The sequence below is a fragment of the Bufo gargarizans genome, unplaced genomic scaffold (genome assembly GCF_014858855.1).
Source record: "Bufo gargarizans isolate SCDJY-AF-19 unplaced genomic scaffold, ASM1485885v1 original_scaffold_1212_pilon, whole genome shotgun sequence".
NCBI lineage: Eukaryota > Metazoa > Chordata > Amphibia > Anura > Bufonidae > Bufo > Bufo gargarizans.
The window spans coordinates 162,086-178,283 of NW_025334276.1; the positions used below are offsets into that span (position 1 = coordinate 162,086).

General features: G+C 46.8%; 1 long non-coding RNA gene across 1 annotated transcript in view; it reads right to left on the minus strand.

Annotated features, from left to right (window-relative positions):
- Positions 1-487: 487 nt before the first annotated feature.
- The window catches only part of LOC122923118, a 78,516-nt gene continuing 62,805 nt past the window's right edge, over positions 488-16,198 (minus strand). The window contains exon 3 of the long non-coding RNA XR_006387231.1: positions 488-534. This is a non-coding gene — a long non-coding RNA (uncharacterized LOC122923118). The remainder of the gene's footprint in view (positions 535-16,198) is intronic.

Genomic DNA, 16,198 nt, shown 5'->3' on the forward strand with positions numbered 1-16,198 from the left:
ATAGAAAATATATTAAAATGCATAGTTAAATATAATGCCACTGTCCCTCAGGAGTAAGAGTACCACGTGGCCCAATTGATCCTTGTGTAGTGCCCACCCCTACCTAGTGGGACACTACATCTCCACAGTAACCAAAATCCGCCCACTGACACAGAAGACTTGCCTGTGTCAACAAAGAAAAATGTAAAAGTCAGGACCGCTGGAGGGAATGTAACAGATCCTGGAAATTGTGGGAACTATATGGAGGGTCCTGGAGACATATTACTGGATGTAAACACAGCTGCTAATAATATCCTTATATCAGACGACCTGAAAACTGCAACCTGGTCACAAACAGAACAGGACCGTCCAGAAACAGCAGAGAGATTCCAGGATTATAATCAGGTGTTAAGCAGCAGGACCTTTTTTTCAGGGCGACATTACTGGGTTGTGGAAAGTAGTGGGAAAGCGGAGTGGCTGGTGGGAATGTGTTATCCCAGTATAGACAGGAAAGGAGATCAGTCATACATTGGCGATAATGACAAGTCCTGGTGTCTGCAAAAGGAAAATAATTATTCAGTGATGCATGACAGTCAAGCGATCCAGTTACCTGTCAAAATTTCTAGTGATAAAGTTAGGATATGTCTGGACTATGAGGCCGGGCAGCTGTCCTTTTACCAGCTGTGTGACCCCATTAAGTGCAAACGCAGGCGCAGTGATGCAGAGTGGTAAGTCTTGTATTTTAAGTGTAAGGGCAGGCGCAGTAAGGGATATGCATCCACCAATAAAATAAGTGCAAGCACAGGTGCATTAATGAATGGATATGTTCGGATTGTTCTAAGTTTCTGAGCAGTCGCACCAAGGTGGAGCGATTTGTTAATCAAGGTGTTGGAAAGGAGGGAGAAAGAAAAGAAAAAGAGAAGAAAAAATGTGTTTTACATTTTCTTACATTTTTTTTATTATTAAAAGAAAAATGTTTTTTTTTTTCTTTTTTAAGTACACACGCAGGCGCACTATGAGAGAGGCGCCTGCCCCAGCCACATTCTAAATCCCCGTGCAGTCGCAGAGCCCTGATATAATGGTCTGGTAAGGTAAGGCTTGGTGCAGGGGGCCTGTGCACATCTGACGTATCTGAACACTCCCACATGGATGATGCCAGTGGAGCATCAGAGGCAACTTACAGGCCGTTCATTGGCTACTTGCATCTATCTGATACACCTACCAGTACACTCTAAAGTGATTGGTCTTGGTAACACGCCTCCAAACAGCGTTTCATTCAATTCTGTCCGTTACCCCTGATGAAGCCAGATTAGCTGGCGAAACATGTTGGGGGACACAGAAATATAGTGGCAAATCTGGGGGAGCTGCTCAACCCCTAACACTGTAGCGTGTTTTTCATTGGGGGAGCAGCCCCACCGCATGTGGACCGCAGCAAACGACTATCCCCAGCAAAAAAAATATTTGCATACGGTGGAGGATGTCGGCGCGGTGGTGCATGATGGGCTCCGATATCTTCCTGACAGAAATATATTGGCAAAAGTCTCAGCTTTTAATGTTGGGGGACAGTCTCATGTTTTAGGTTCTGAGATCTTCTTCAGTGTCAGCCTTCAGTAAGATTGCTATAGCAAGCCTTCAACATATTTAGTGTCTGCATGTGGAATCTTCCATGGCGAAATAGATAGTACGATACTACATGTGTCTGTGAATACAGCAATATAGTGTGTGAATGAATGGGATGTGCACCTCAGGCTCACACGCTAGCTAGGACATTACTGCTGAAGTACTGACAGGACATCAGAAAGTTTTAACTTAGTCGTGCTCACATTTATTTCACTCAGGAATCTTAGTAGACTTAATAAAAGTTAAGTTTAATTATCTGGGATAAGAGAGGTCATTAGCCCTAACAGGCCTGAATTGTTTGTTTATAGTAAACCCTTCCCAGATAGGGTCTTGTTATTGTTTATGTGACCCCATCAGACACCTACATACCTTCAATGCCACCTTCACCGAGCCCCTTCATGCTGCATTATGCTTGGGTAACGGTTCCATAAAGATATCAGGCTGGGGCAGCAACTGTGAGGAACCATAACCTAAGAAATCTGGCCAGATACTGCTGCCGAAAACCAAAATATGATTAGGAGAGCTACAGGTCAGTGATCTTACACTGTAGTTGTCCCTATGACTGTAACACGGAACATCTAAAGCAGGAGATGTGGTGATCATACTCTGGATTTCTTGCGTGCAGTTTCCATTTTACAAAGTACATGTAATATTTTCTTGTTAAAACTAGGAGTATGCTGTGGACAAATTTCCTTATAGTTGACATTGATTGTACAACTTTTTGTGATTTTTTTTTTACTTTTAGCATAAAAAATGGAAATGTTCTTTGATGGTATGTATATATATATATATATATATATTATGTAGGAGAGTCCCCGGAATAATAATGGACGGACGATACGTGCCACCAGAGGTCCTGGCCTCGGTGGAGTAAGAACCGGATCATTGCGGTTACAGCGGCGAATGCTGCTGGCGCAGCGTGTCCGGGCCGGTTCTTACTGTTCCCCACGGCCAGCCCAGGTTTTTGGTGGAGCTGGGCCTTTAAGAACCCAGCCTGCTGATGATGGGGGTGGGGTGTGTGTCTTGCTGTGCTGGAGATTTCCACAGACAGAGTGAGTGCTGGTGAAGGAGAGTGTGGGCGCAGCACACACTGAAGGATAGCCCTGGGACCTGTGGTGCTACGAGCCGAAGGGGCTCTGGCCTGAGGGAGACAAAGGCAGATAGCCTAGAAGCCTGCAGAACTGCTGTGGTCTGTCCAAAACAAGGTGACTCAAACCTGCTGTTTATTTTCTATGGAAGGACTTTTGTTTTATGCACTATGTGGATATGCACCTGTGTGGTCTGCACATTGCCTGTTATGCCGTTGGTGTGAATAAAGTCACAGTGTATCACAAAGACTGTCTATGATTGCCTCAATACTGCCGCCGCTACCGTAGCCTACCACGAGCACATCCCCACAATTGGTGGAGGATGCGGGCATTCCTGCAGTGAGGCAGGCCTGAGGCAAAAGTTGTGTTGGACTGCATGTCATATATCAGGCCTGCAAGTTTTATGGTTCCTGACAAGATGGAGGAGGCCATTAAGCACCTGATTCAGAGTAATGTACAGCAGCAACAGGCATTGCAGGCTCAGAAGGAAAGACATGATGAGGCTATGTGTGCACAGCAGCAAACAAACAATCTCCTAATGCAGCAGCTGGTAGCCATGCAAGAGTCGGTGCGAACATCCCTGCAAGGAGTTTCAACTGCAACAACCCCGACGGTGTCTACCGCCAGGGACAAAGTCCGATCCGCCCTGAGGAAAATGGATCCGGGAGATGATATAGAGGCATTCCTGATGATATTCGAAAGAACCGCGGAGCAAGAGAGGCTGCCGTTGGAGCAGTGGGCCGAGGTGGTGGCGCCTTTTCTGGTGGGGGACGCACAAAAGGCCTATTTTGACCTCAGCTGCGATGAGGCCAAGGACTATGAGAGGCTAAAAACTGAGGTGTTGGCCAGGTTGGGGGTAAACACCTATGTGCGAGCGCACAGGGTGTATCAGTGGGTGTTTGCCGAGTCCCGACCCGCCCGGTCACAAGCCTATGACTTACTTCACCTAGTAAAAAAATGGCTTCAGCCTGAAATATTGAGCACCTCTCAGATGGTTGAAAGGGTCGTGGTCGACAGGTTCGTGCGTACCCTCCCGAGAGCCATACAGCGCTGGGTGGGACAAGGCGATCCAGGCAACCTGGAACAACTGGTTAGCCTGGTGGAGAGGTATATGGCCACTCAGGATTTGGTGCGGGACTCAGCGGTACTACCGAAGTCACGTCAGCCCCCGTTGCCGACCCGGGATCCTGAAAAAGGGATCCCACCACATAAGGAGGGGAGTGGATCTCCAGTCCGTGGGAGGAATACCCTGGGGAGGAGGGAGGCTGCGAGGATCAGATGTTGGCATTGTCAGGACTGGGGACATGTGGCATCCAACTGCCCTAGGGCATCCGAACCCATGGACTGCGGGTTCGCTCGCCGGTCCTCTTTTTATGCCCAACCGGTGTATATAGCTGACCCCCTGCTGGCGGCGGACAACCCTCCGGTGTGTGATGTCGTTGTTAATGGACACTCCGTGCAGGCCCTGCTGGACTCTGGGAGCCTGGTAACTCTGGTCCATGAGTCGCTGGTAACGGAAAAACTCCCAGAAAGGCGGACCCTTACCATTGTCTGTATACATGGGGATCGCAGGGAGTATCCCACCACTAAGGTTACCCTGGCAGTGGGTGGAAAGGAGGTACCACATGTCGTCGGGGTGGGGAGACGGCTCCCTTATGCCGCAATATTGGGGAGGGACTTTCCCCTGTTCTGGACTTTGTGGAGGAACGGGTTGCCTACCTATGGGGAAGGAAAATGTCCAGGTCCCGAGCCCGAGGACCCCGAGGCAGGGACCCCAGCTGTAGGGGTCACCGTAGAGGAGGTAGAGTGTAACCCTGACCGGTTTCCCCTAGAAGTATTGGCGGGTGAGACAGTAGAAAGTTCGTCCATCCTGGATCTGGAGGTACCCCGAGAAACCTTCGGGACCGCACAGCTCCAGGATTCGACGTTATTGCGGGCTAGAGAAGGTGTGTCGGTGGTTAATGGTGTTGCCCAGCGTCCCGGCGCCGATACCGTATTTCCTCACCTGGCCTATAACCAGGACCTGTTATATAGGGTAGACAAGGTGAGGCAGGAGGTGGTGGAACAACTGGTGGTGCCCCAGCCTTACCGGCGAATGGTCTTGGATTTAGCGCATGCGCATGTGTTGGGTGGTCATCTAGGGGTTAAGAAAACGCTGGAGCGAATTCTACAACGGTTCTATTGGCCTGGGATATATGAGGAAGTCCGGAGGTTCTGTCAGTCCTGTCCAGTGTGTCAGCTGACTAGCCCCCAACCTCACTATCGCAGTCCACTGGTACCTATGCCCATTATAGAGGTGCCCTTCGAAAGGATCGCCATGGATCTGGTAGGCCCCATTATTAAGTCAGCCCGAGGTCACCAACACATCCTGGTAGTGTTAGACTATGCCACTCGCTATCCGGAGGCGGTCCCATTGCGCCATACGTCGGCCAAGGTAATAGCTAAAGAGCTCATGAGTATGTTTGCCCGGGTGGGGATACCAAAGGAGATTCTGACGGACCAGGGGACACCCTTTATGTCCAAAGTAACAAAGGAATTGTGTAAGCTATTAAATATTAAACACCTGCACACGTCCGTCTACCATCCCCAAACCGATGGGTTAGTAGAACGGTTTAATAAGACCCTGAAGTCCATGCTAAAAAGAGTCGTGGCTAAGGACGGGAGGGATTGGGACTTACTGTTGCCCTATGTTTTGTTTGCGGTACGGGAGGTGCCCCAGGCGTCCACGGGGTTCTCGCCCTTTGAGTTGTTATATGGGCGACATCCCCGTGGGCTACTGGATATCGCTAAGGAAGCATGGGAGCAACAGCCTACGCCTCATAAAAGTGTGATAGAGCACATAGGAAAAATGCAGGACCGAATAGGGGTCGTGTTGCCGATCGTCCGTGAGCACATGGAAGCGGCACAACTGGCCCAGAGTCGGGTATATAACCGAACCGCCCGGGTAAGGACATTTCACCCGGGGGACCGAGTTCTTGTACTCGTGCCCACGGTCGAGAGTAAATTCTTGGCCCGGTGGCAAGGACCCTATGAAGTTAAGGAGAAGGTGGGCCCAGTTGATTACAGGATATACCAGCCAGGGAGGCGGAAGCCCGAACAGGTATATCATGTGAATCTACTAAAACCTTGGAGAGACAGAGAGAATTTGTTTGCAGACAGCCCGCCCTCTGTCGGGACGTCAGGGAGTGACCCGGGGTCATCAGGTGTTCCGGAGAGCGCCGCTGGGGTGACGATAGGGGACGGACTGTCGACCAAACAAGCACAAGAGGTGAAAGAATTTGTTAGTCGGAATAGGGACGTATTCTCTGACCTTCCTGGACGTACCACCTTGATCGAGCATGACATTATCACCGAGCCCCGGGTGAAAGTCCGCCTAAGACCATACCGAGTACCGGAGGCTCGGCGACAGGCCATTTCGCAGGAGGTAAGATCGATGCTACGTCTAGGGGTCATAGAAGAGTCAAAGAGCGAGTGGGCTAGCCCGATTGTCCTTATTCCCAAACCGGATGGTTCATTACGGTTCTGTAATGATTTTAGGAAATTGAATGAGGTATCCCATGCCTCGGGTAGACGAGTTGATAGAGCGGCTGGGAAAAGCCCGGTATTTTTCGATCCTAGATCTCACGAAGGGCTACTGGCAGGTACCTCTGACGGAGGCGGCAAAGGAGAAGACGGCCTTTGTCACCCCGGAGGGGCTTTTTCAGTATAGGGTGTTGCCTTTTGGGTTACATGGCGCTCCGGCTACGTTCCAGCGTCTGATGGATGTCGTCCTCAAGCCCCATCACCAGTATACATCCGCGTATCTGGATGATATAGTCGTGTTTAGCCCAGACTGGGAGGGTCATTTGTCAAAACTTCAGGCAGTGATAGATTCTCTAAGGAAGGCGGGGTTAACTGCCAACCCAAAAAAATGCTCGGTGGGACTAGAGGAAGCTCGCTATTTGGGGTATGTGATTGGACGCGGAGTCATTAGGCCCCAAGTAAATAAAGTTGAAGCAATCCGGAATTGGCCCAGGCCTCGTACGTCCAAGCAAGTACGGTCATTTTTGGGCCTGATTGGGTACTACATGAGGTTCATTCCCCATTTTGCCACCTTGGCAGCCCCGTTAACCGGCCTCTTGAAGGGTAGAAAGTCGGTGATGGTTCGCTGGGGGGAGAAGGAGGAGGAGGCGTTCTCCCGTTTGAAGTCGGCCCTATGTGAGTCCCCAGTTCTGGTGACGCCCGACTTCAAGCGGGAGTTTGTAGTTCAAACAGATGCCTCGGGAGTAGGACTAGGGGCTGTGCTTTCCCAAGAGCTCAACGGGGAAGAGCACCCCGTGGTTTTTCTAAGCCGCAAGCTTACCCCAGCAGAAACCCGGTATAGCATTGTGGAGAGAGAGTGCCTCGCCATCAAGTGGGCACTCGAGTCTCTCAGATATTACCTTCTGGGGAGAAGGTTCCGTCTGGTGACCGACCACTCCCCTCTCCAGTGGATGAGTCGGGCTAAGGAGGGGAGCGCTCGGGTTACCAGGTGGTTCTTGTCCCTCCAAAACTTTAAGTTCACTGTTGAGCACAGGGCCGGCCGCTTACAGGGGAACGCAGATGCCCTGTCCCGGGTACACTGCTGTGCGTGTGTTCACCCCCTCAGGCTTGAACGGTATGTTCAAGCCCTCAGGGGTGAACAAAGGGGGGGGATATGTAGGAGAGTCCCCGGAATAATAATGGACGGACGATACGTGCCACCAGAGGTCCTGGCCTCGGTGGAGTAAGAACCGGATCATTGCGGTTACAGCGGCGAATGCTGCTGGCGCAGCGTGTCCGGGCCGGTTCTTACTGTTCCCCACGGCCAGCCCAGGTTTTTGGTGGAGCTGGGCCTTTAAGAACCCAGCCTGCTGATGATGGGGGTGGGGTGTGTGTCTTGCTGTGCTGGAGATTTCCACAGACAGAGTGAGTGCTGGTGAAGGAGAGTGTGGGCGCAGCACACACTGAAGGATAGCCCTGGGACCTGTGGTGCTACGAGCCGAAGGGGCTCTGGCCTGAGGGAGACAAAGGCAGATAGCCTAGAAGCCTGCAGAACTGCTGTGGTCTGTCCAAAACAAGGTGACTCAAACCTGCTGTTTATTTTCTATGGAAGGACTTTTGTTTTATGCACTATGTGGATATGCACCTGTGTGGTCTGCACATTGCCTGTTATGCCGTTGGTGTGAATAAAGTCACAGTGTATCACAAAGACTGTCTATGATTGCCTCAATACTGCCGCCGCTACCGTAGCCTACCACGAGCACATCCCCACAATATATATATATATTTATGTATATATATAATACAAAACTTAATAAAAAAGAGTAACAAGGAAACTTCAGAATCAGACAGTGGAATTTAAATAAGGGTTTTCCCAGGGTTATTATAGGTTTTAAGATGCTCACCTTTCCCATACATTTTATTATTAAACCTTTAAGCCTTTTATTTTTAAACCTAAAGTTTTAAATCCTATCTATGTAAGAAATTTGTCTACCAAATACTATTTTTATATTTTTAAGGTGAAAACAAAGAAGATAAACCAGTGCAGTTATATAAATTTTCTGTCATAATTGCCTGGGACATAGCTTGAAGTCACACTGTGGACCTCTAATTTAATTAATTTTTCTGACACTTGTCGATTTAACCACTTCAGCATCCCTAGCTGAAACACCCTTAATGACCAGGCCACTTTTTACACTTCTGCACTACACTACTTTCACCGTTTATTGCTCGGTCAAATGAATTTTACCTCCTTTTCTTCTCACTAATAGAGCTTTCATTTGGTGGTATTTCATTGCTGCTATCTTTACTTTTTTTTGTTATTAATAGAAATGTAACAAAATTTTTGCAAAAAAATGAAATTTTTCACTTTCAGTTGTAAATTTTTTTTTAAAAAAAACGACATCCATATATATGGTTTGGGTAAAAGTTATAGCCTTTACAAACTATGGTACAAAAATGTGAATTTCTGCTTTTTGAAACAGCTCTGACTTTCTGAGCACCTGTCATGTTTCCTGAGGTTCTACTATGCCCAGACAGTAGAAAAACCCCACAAATGAACCCATTTCGGAAAGTAGACACCCTAAGGTATTCGCTGATGGGCATAGTGAGTTCATAGAACTTTTTATTTTTTTGTCACAAGTTAGCGGAAAGTGATGATTATTATTTTTTTTTCCTTACAAAGTCTCATATTCCACTAACTTGTGACAAAAAATAAAAACTTCCATGAACTCACTATGCCCATCATGAAATACCTTGGGGTGTCTTCTTTTCAAAATGGGGTCACTTGTCGGGTAGTTATACTGCCCTGGCTTTTTAGGGGCCCAAATTGGTGCGAAGTAGTTTGAAATTAAAATCCTTAAAAAATGGCCTGTGAAATCCGAAAGGTGCTCTTTGGAATGTGGGCCCCTTTGCCCACCTAGGCTGCAAAAAAGTGTCACACATGTGGTATCGCCGTTGTGGCGAAACCAAACTCGCCACGGTGTTTTGGAGGGGGCTGTTTGCCAGCCTCCTGCCCCAGGATTACGGCCCTTTGAGATACTTTTGCTAACTTTTAAACCCCTGAACCTATTCAAGTGAATTTTGGATAGGTTTGTCCCCAAGTTGTACTGTTTAAATTGATGTAAGTTATATGTATGGACAATGTAACCTCACAAAGTTGTAACAATTTATAATAAGTGTAACTTGTCCCATTGTCCCATTGTGTGTTTAAATGGGGATGTCTGCCCTATCAACTTTCGAATGTACTTTCTACGCCTACCATGGTGACCACTGCTTGACCTTCAACACGGAGCATTGTCTCGTTATTGGGGGTATTCCCTGTATGCTGTTAGAGACTGATTGCCAGGAGTGTAAGCTGATGTGATGCTTTTCCTGTTCGTCTGCTGGCAGCTATTCGCGAGGTTCCAGTTTGGAGTGCTATTTTGTATCCAGTTCGGGAGTTTGGTGTTCTGCAGTAGCTGTGCCTGTCTCTCAGAAAGGGGCATATCGCCTAAACGGATCTTAACCCCTTGTCTGCTGAAACGGTCCGTTACAGCCGTACTCAGGACAAGTTGGGGAATGTGTTTTGGGGTGTCATTTTACATATACCCATGCTAGGTGAGATAAATATCTTGGTCAAATGCCAACTTTGTATAAAAAATGGGAAAAGTTGTCCTTTGCCGAGATATTTCTCTCACCCAGCATGGGTATATGTAAAATGACACCCCAAAACATATTCCCCGACTTCTCCTGAGTACGGCGATACCACATGTGTGACACTTTTTTGCAGCCTAGGTGGGCAAAGGGGCCCACATTCCAAAGAGCACCTTTCGGATTTCACCAGTCATTTTTTACAGATTTTGATTTCAAACTACTTTGCAAGCATTTGGGCCCCTAAAATGCCAGGGCAGTATAACTACCCCACAAGTGACCCCATTTTGGAAAGAAGACACCACAAGGTATTTCGTGATGGGCATAGTGAGTTCATGGAAGTTTTTATTTTTTGTCACAAGTTAGTGGAATATGAGACTTTGTAAGAAAAAAAAATCATCATTTTCCGCTAACTTGTGACAAAAAATAAAAACTTCTATGAACTCACTATGCCCATCAGCGAATACATTAGGGTGTCTACTTTCCGAAATGGGGTCATTTGTGGGGATTTTATACTGTCTGGCCATTGTAGAACCTCAGGAAACATGACAGATGCTCAGAAAGTCAGAGCTGCTTCAAAATGCGGAAATTCACATTTTTGTCCATTAGTTTGTAAACGCTATAACTTTTGCGCAAACCAATAAATATACACTTATTGAATTTTTTTATCAAAGACATGTAGAACAATAAATTTAGAGAAAAATGTATATATAAATGTAAGTTTTTTAAAAACAAATTTACAACTAAAAGTGAAAAATGTCATTTTTCCACCCCAAATTTTGGTAAATAAAAAAAGTAAAAATGTCAGCAGCAATGAAATACCACCAAATGAAAGCTCTATTAGTCAGAAGAAAAGGAGGTAAAATTCAGTTGGGTGGTAAGTTGTATGACCGAGCAATAAATTGTGAAAGTAGTGTTGTGCAGAATTGTAAAAAGTGGTCTGGTCATTAAGAATGTTTAAGCTAGGGGAGCTGAGCTGGTTTAATGCAGCGGTCGGTAGCCACCCATGACATCAATGGAGTTAACAGTAGTGATGGCCGGGACAGTTAGCAAATGCGCGTTCGCAATCAAATATTTAATATATAAAAATCATAATTTTCCACTAACTTGTGACAAAAAATAAAAAGTTCTAGGAACTCGCCATGCCCCTCACAAAATACCTTGGGGTTTCTTCTTTCCAAAATGGGGTCATTTGTGGGGTAGTTATACTGCCCTGGCATTTTAGGGGCCCATATGCGTGAGAAGTAGTTTGAAATCAAAATCTGTAAAAAATGCCCTGTGAAATCCTAAAGGTGCTCTTTGGAATGTGGGCCCATTTGCCTACCTAGGCTGCAAAAAAGTGTCACACATGTGGTATCGCCATACTTAGGAGAAATTGGGGAATGTGTTTTGGGGTGTCATTTTACATATACCCATGCTGGGTGAGAGAAATATCTCGGCAAAAGACAACTTTTCCAATTTCTTTATACAAAGGTGGCATTTGACCAAGATATTTCTCTCACCCAGCATGCGTATATGTAAAATGACACCCCAAAACACATTCCCCAACTTCTCCTGAGTACGGCGATATTACATGTGTGACACTTTTTTGCAGCCTAGATGCGCAAAGGTGCCCAAATTCCTTTTAGGAGGGCATTTTTAGACATTTGGATCCCAGACTTCTTCTCACACTTTAGGGCCCCTAAAAAGCCAGGGCAGTATAAATACCCCACATGTGACCCCATTTTGGAAAGAAGACACCCCAAGGTATTTAATGAGGGGCCTGGCGAGTTCATAGAAATTTGTTTTTTTTGGCACAAGTTAGCAGAAATTTTTTTTTTTTTTTTTTTTTTTTGCTCACAAAGTCTCACTTTCCGCTAACTTGGGACAAAAATTTCAATCTTTCATGGACTCAATATGCCCCTCAGCGAATACATTGGGGTGTCTTCTTTCTAAAATGGGGTCATTTGTGGGGTATTTGTACTGCCCTGGCATTTGAGGGTCTCCGCAATCATTACATGTATGGCCAGCATTAGGAGTTTCTGCTATTCTCCTTATATTGAGCATACAGGTAATGAGATTTTTTTTTTTTCCGTTCAGCATCTGGGCTGAAAAATTTAAAAAAATCTCTGCCCCAGAAAAAAAGGAGAGGAAAGGTATCTGCCAGGACATAGGAGCTCCGCCCAACATCCATACCCACTTAGCTCGTATGCGGAGCCAACATCTGGTCATTGAAGTCCACCCTCTCCCTTTTCAATGACACTGGTTGCTCGCTCAATTTGGATTGTCGTGTCTGCGTGAATGGAGGAGAGCATGTAAATGTCACGCTTGTCTCTCCATTTCACCGCAAGCAGTTCTTGGTTACACAAGGCAGCCCTCTCCCCCCTTGCAAGATGGGTGGTAACGAGCCGTTGGGGGAAGCCCGCGCGACTAGTTTGTGCGGTGCCACAGCAGCCAATCTGTTCTAGAAACAAATGCCTGAAGAGGGCCACACTTGTGTAGAAATTGTCCACATAAAGATGGTACCCCTTGCCAAATAAGGGTGACACCAAGTCCCAGACTGTCTTCCCACTGCTCCCCAGGTAGTCGGGGCAACCGACCGGCTCCAGTGTCTGATCTTTTCCCTCATAAATCCGAAATTTGTGGGTATAGCCTGTGGCCCTTTCACAGAGCTTATACAATTTTACCCCATACCGGGCGCGCTTGCTTGGGATGTATTGTTTGAAGCCAAGGCGCCCGGTAAAATGTATTAGGGACTATGCAGATGTTTTGCTCAGGGGTATACAAATCTGCAAATTTCTGGTTGAAGTGGTCTATGAGGGGCCGAATTTTGTGGAGCCGGTCAAAAGCTGGATGGCCTCTGGGACGGGAGGTGGTGTTGTCGCTAAAGTGCAGGAAACGCAGGATGGTCTCAAATCGTGTCCTGGACATAGCAGCAGAGAACATGGGCATGTGATGAATTGGGTTCGTGGACCAATATGACCGCAATTCATGCTTTTTGGTTAGACCCATGTTGAGGAGAAGGCCCAGAAAAATTTTAATTTCGCAAACTTGGACTGGTTTCCACCGGAAAGGCTGGGCATAAAAGCTTCCCGGGTTAGCGGATATAAATTGAGTGGCATACCGGTTTGTTTCTGCCACAACTAAGTCCAAGAGCTCCGCAGTCAAGAACAGCTCAAAAAATCCCAGGGCCAAACCGATCTGAGCTGTCTCAACCTGAACTCCAGACTGGGCGGTGAAAGGGGGAACTACAGGTGCGGCTGAAGTTGGGGACTGCCAATCAGGGTTTGCCAGCACCTCAGGGATTCTAGGGGCTCTACGGGCCTGTTTGTGCGGTGGCTGCGACGGGGTAACTACTGCACGTGCCACCGTACCAGCTTCAACTGCCCTTCTGGTGCTCGCCACTTCACCATGTTGTACGGCAGTGCTGGTACTAGGTCCAGGATGTGCTGCGCTGCTGGTGTATGCCTCACCACGTAATCCGACAGCGCCAGCCCCACTCTGCTACCCTTGAAGCGGATTCTGCGCAACCTGCGGTCTAGTGACACGGGGCCGGGTACGCCTGGTGCTATCAGGGACCTCAACCTCCTCGTCCGAACTTTGAGTCAGACTGCCACTGCTTTCTACAGGTTCATATTCTGACCCGCTAGATTCATCAGATGAGGGTTCCCATTCCTCATCCGACTGGGTCAGAAGCCTGTAGGCCTTTTCAGAAGAATACTCCTTGTTTGAGATTTGGGCTACTAAATTTAGGGGTATTCCCTGAGACTACCCAAGAAAAAAAGCAAGCCTGTCTTACAAATGGGAGGCTAGCGAAGTACCGCTGCGGTTGATACAAAATATCAAAACTAATTTTTTTATCGCCGCAGCGCGTGTAAAGTGATTGTGCAGTGATCAAAAAAATAATAATTTTGTCACTGCAGCAGGGTGGGCGTGGGTGAACGCACGTGTGGGCGACCGATCAGGCCTGATCGGGCAAAAACAGTGTTTTGGGTGGAGGGTGAACTAAGGTGACACTAATACTATTATAGATCTCACTGTGATCAGTTTTGATCACTTACAGATACTATAAAAGTACAAATGCTGATTAGCGATACGCTAATCAGCGAATAAGTGACTGCGGTGCAGTGGGCTGGGCGCTAACTGATCCCTAAACTACCTAACTAAGGGACCTAAACTATCCCTAAAACCTAACAGTCAATACCAGTGAAAAAAAAAAGTGACAGTTTACACTGATCACTTTTCTCCCTTTCACTAGTGATTGACAGGGGCAAGAAGGGGTGATCAATGGGTTAATTGGGGTGCAGGGGGGTGATCTGGGGCTATGTGTGGTGTTTGGTGCTACTCACTGTGATGCCTGCTCCTCTGCTGAGACCAACCGACGAAAATGACCAGCAGAGGAGCAGGGAAGCCATTTAACACATTATATTTACAAATATAATGTGTTAGATGGCTTCTGATTTAAGATTTTAAAAATCGCCCGACTGCCAGCAACGATCATTGGCTGGCAGGCTGGTGACGAAATTGTGCTTGAAGTTTTGCCGGCCCGCGATGCGCATGCGCGGGCCGGCTCAGACCGAAATCTCGCGTCTCGCGAGATGACGCACGGATGCATCCAGGAGGAATGAATCGACCGCGTCCAGGACGCATCCGTGCGTTACGCGGTCCAGAGGAGGTTAAAGGGGTTTCCTGACCACAATTAAAAATTTAATGTAGGTAGGTGTTTAAAAAAAAAATATATAAACACCACTCATCTTTTGAAAGTCCTACCAACTGTTCTCAGGTTTTCACTGGACCAGAAGTGACGATTTTACATTCCCAGTCACTTGACTAATGCATTTTGGTTGGACAACCCAAGTTTTGTTGAGTACAAGTAACAGACTAGTAGTAGACTAGTGTCAACTAGACAACAGTTTAAAGGGTGCTGTCACTTAAAGGTGCATTAGACACCCTGATCACACAGATGTTTGTCGGGAGGGAGGGAAGCATTCCTTGGCGGCATTTGCCGGCTCACTAGCTGAGGAGATCTCCTCAGCAACATGAGGAGAAGCAATAGCTATGCCATCGCTGGTCCCCATGCTTTATAGTGGTTTGCCAGCGGCAGATGGTAACTAGACAGCACGATCTTCTGCCTCCAAATCCTGATCTTTCACCATGCTGAAAGATGTGGATTACCCGATGAACGAACGTTTGCTTGTTCATAGTGCAATCGTGGGCAGTATTAGCCTGCAAATGCTCGTTAGCGATCATCGGACAGAAAGTCTGCCCGTCTAATATACCCTATAGTATGGTTGAAAAAAGACATGCAGTGCCTTGAAAAAGTATTCATACCCTTTGAACTTTTCCACATCTTTCACATTACACCCACAAACTTAAATCTATATTATGGGGATTTTATTTGATAGACCAACACAAAGTAGCAAGTATATATGAAGTGAAATATTAATAATAAAAAATCTGAAAAGTGTGGTGTGCATTTGTATTGCTCTGCGTTGGGGGGGGTCAAACAGGGCAATTGCCCAGGGCCCCTAAGCCTAAATGGGGAGCTGTCCAAACACGTGGAAAAGAGCTGGTGGCCGCACCTGAGAAGGGCACACTGTAGCCCGCAGGGTCCTTATACTGTAGTGAGGAGCTGGGTGCTGCATCTATAGCAGACATAACCTGATAGGTAAAGCTGGACAGTCCAGACCAGGGACTAACATGAGGGGAGGCAGCCTGCAGAGAATATACAGGACCTCTACTCTGACCCCCCCCCCCCCCCCCCCACTGTATCTAATACTTGTCTATCTCACAAATATCTTTATTTCTGCATCCTCTATTAGCCCATATATATTTATCATCTGTATTTCTCCTATCACCTATCTATCTATCTATCTATCTATCTATCCGTCTATGTCTAAAATTATGGAAGAAAGGCAGCATTCTGACTTCAGTGAAACAAGTGGGTTACTTTATTCACCCAACACTCAATGCCATTACGTGTTTGGGTGAATTAAGAAATCCACATTTTTTTTTCATTTTTACTTGCATGTTTATTTTATTTTTTTCATATTTATTTCTATTCGTTATTTACTTTTTTACTTTGATTGCAGAGAACACATTATCTCCATGTCCCTGCTGTCTCTATATACAGAGCTGGTAACAGTGACTACTTTCAGGTGTTTTCTGATAATTTAAGAGAGTTAAGCAGGTCTCCTGGCACACTTAGGGCTCATGCACACAAACGTGTGCCGACCATTGCGTGCAATGGGGGCTGCAATTTGCGGTACCCAATGCACGGGCACCATCCATGCGGTTGCCACAGACGGATCCAGACCCAAACTTGAATGGGTCCATGATCCGTCCACACTGCAAAAAAATAGAACATCTTCAATTTTTTTGTGGTGCAGAGGCACGAAAAG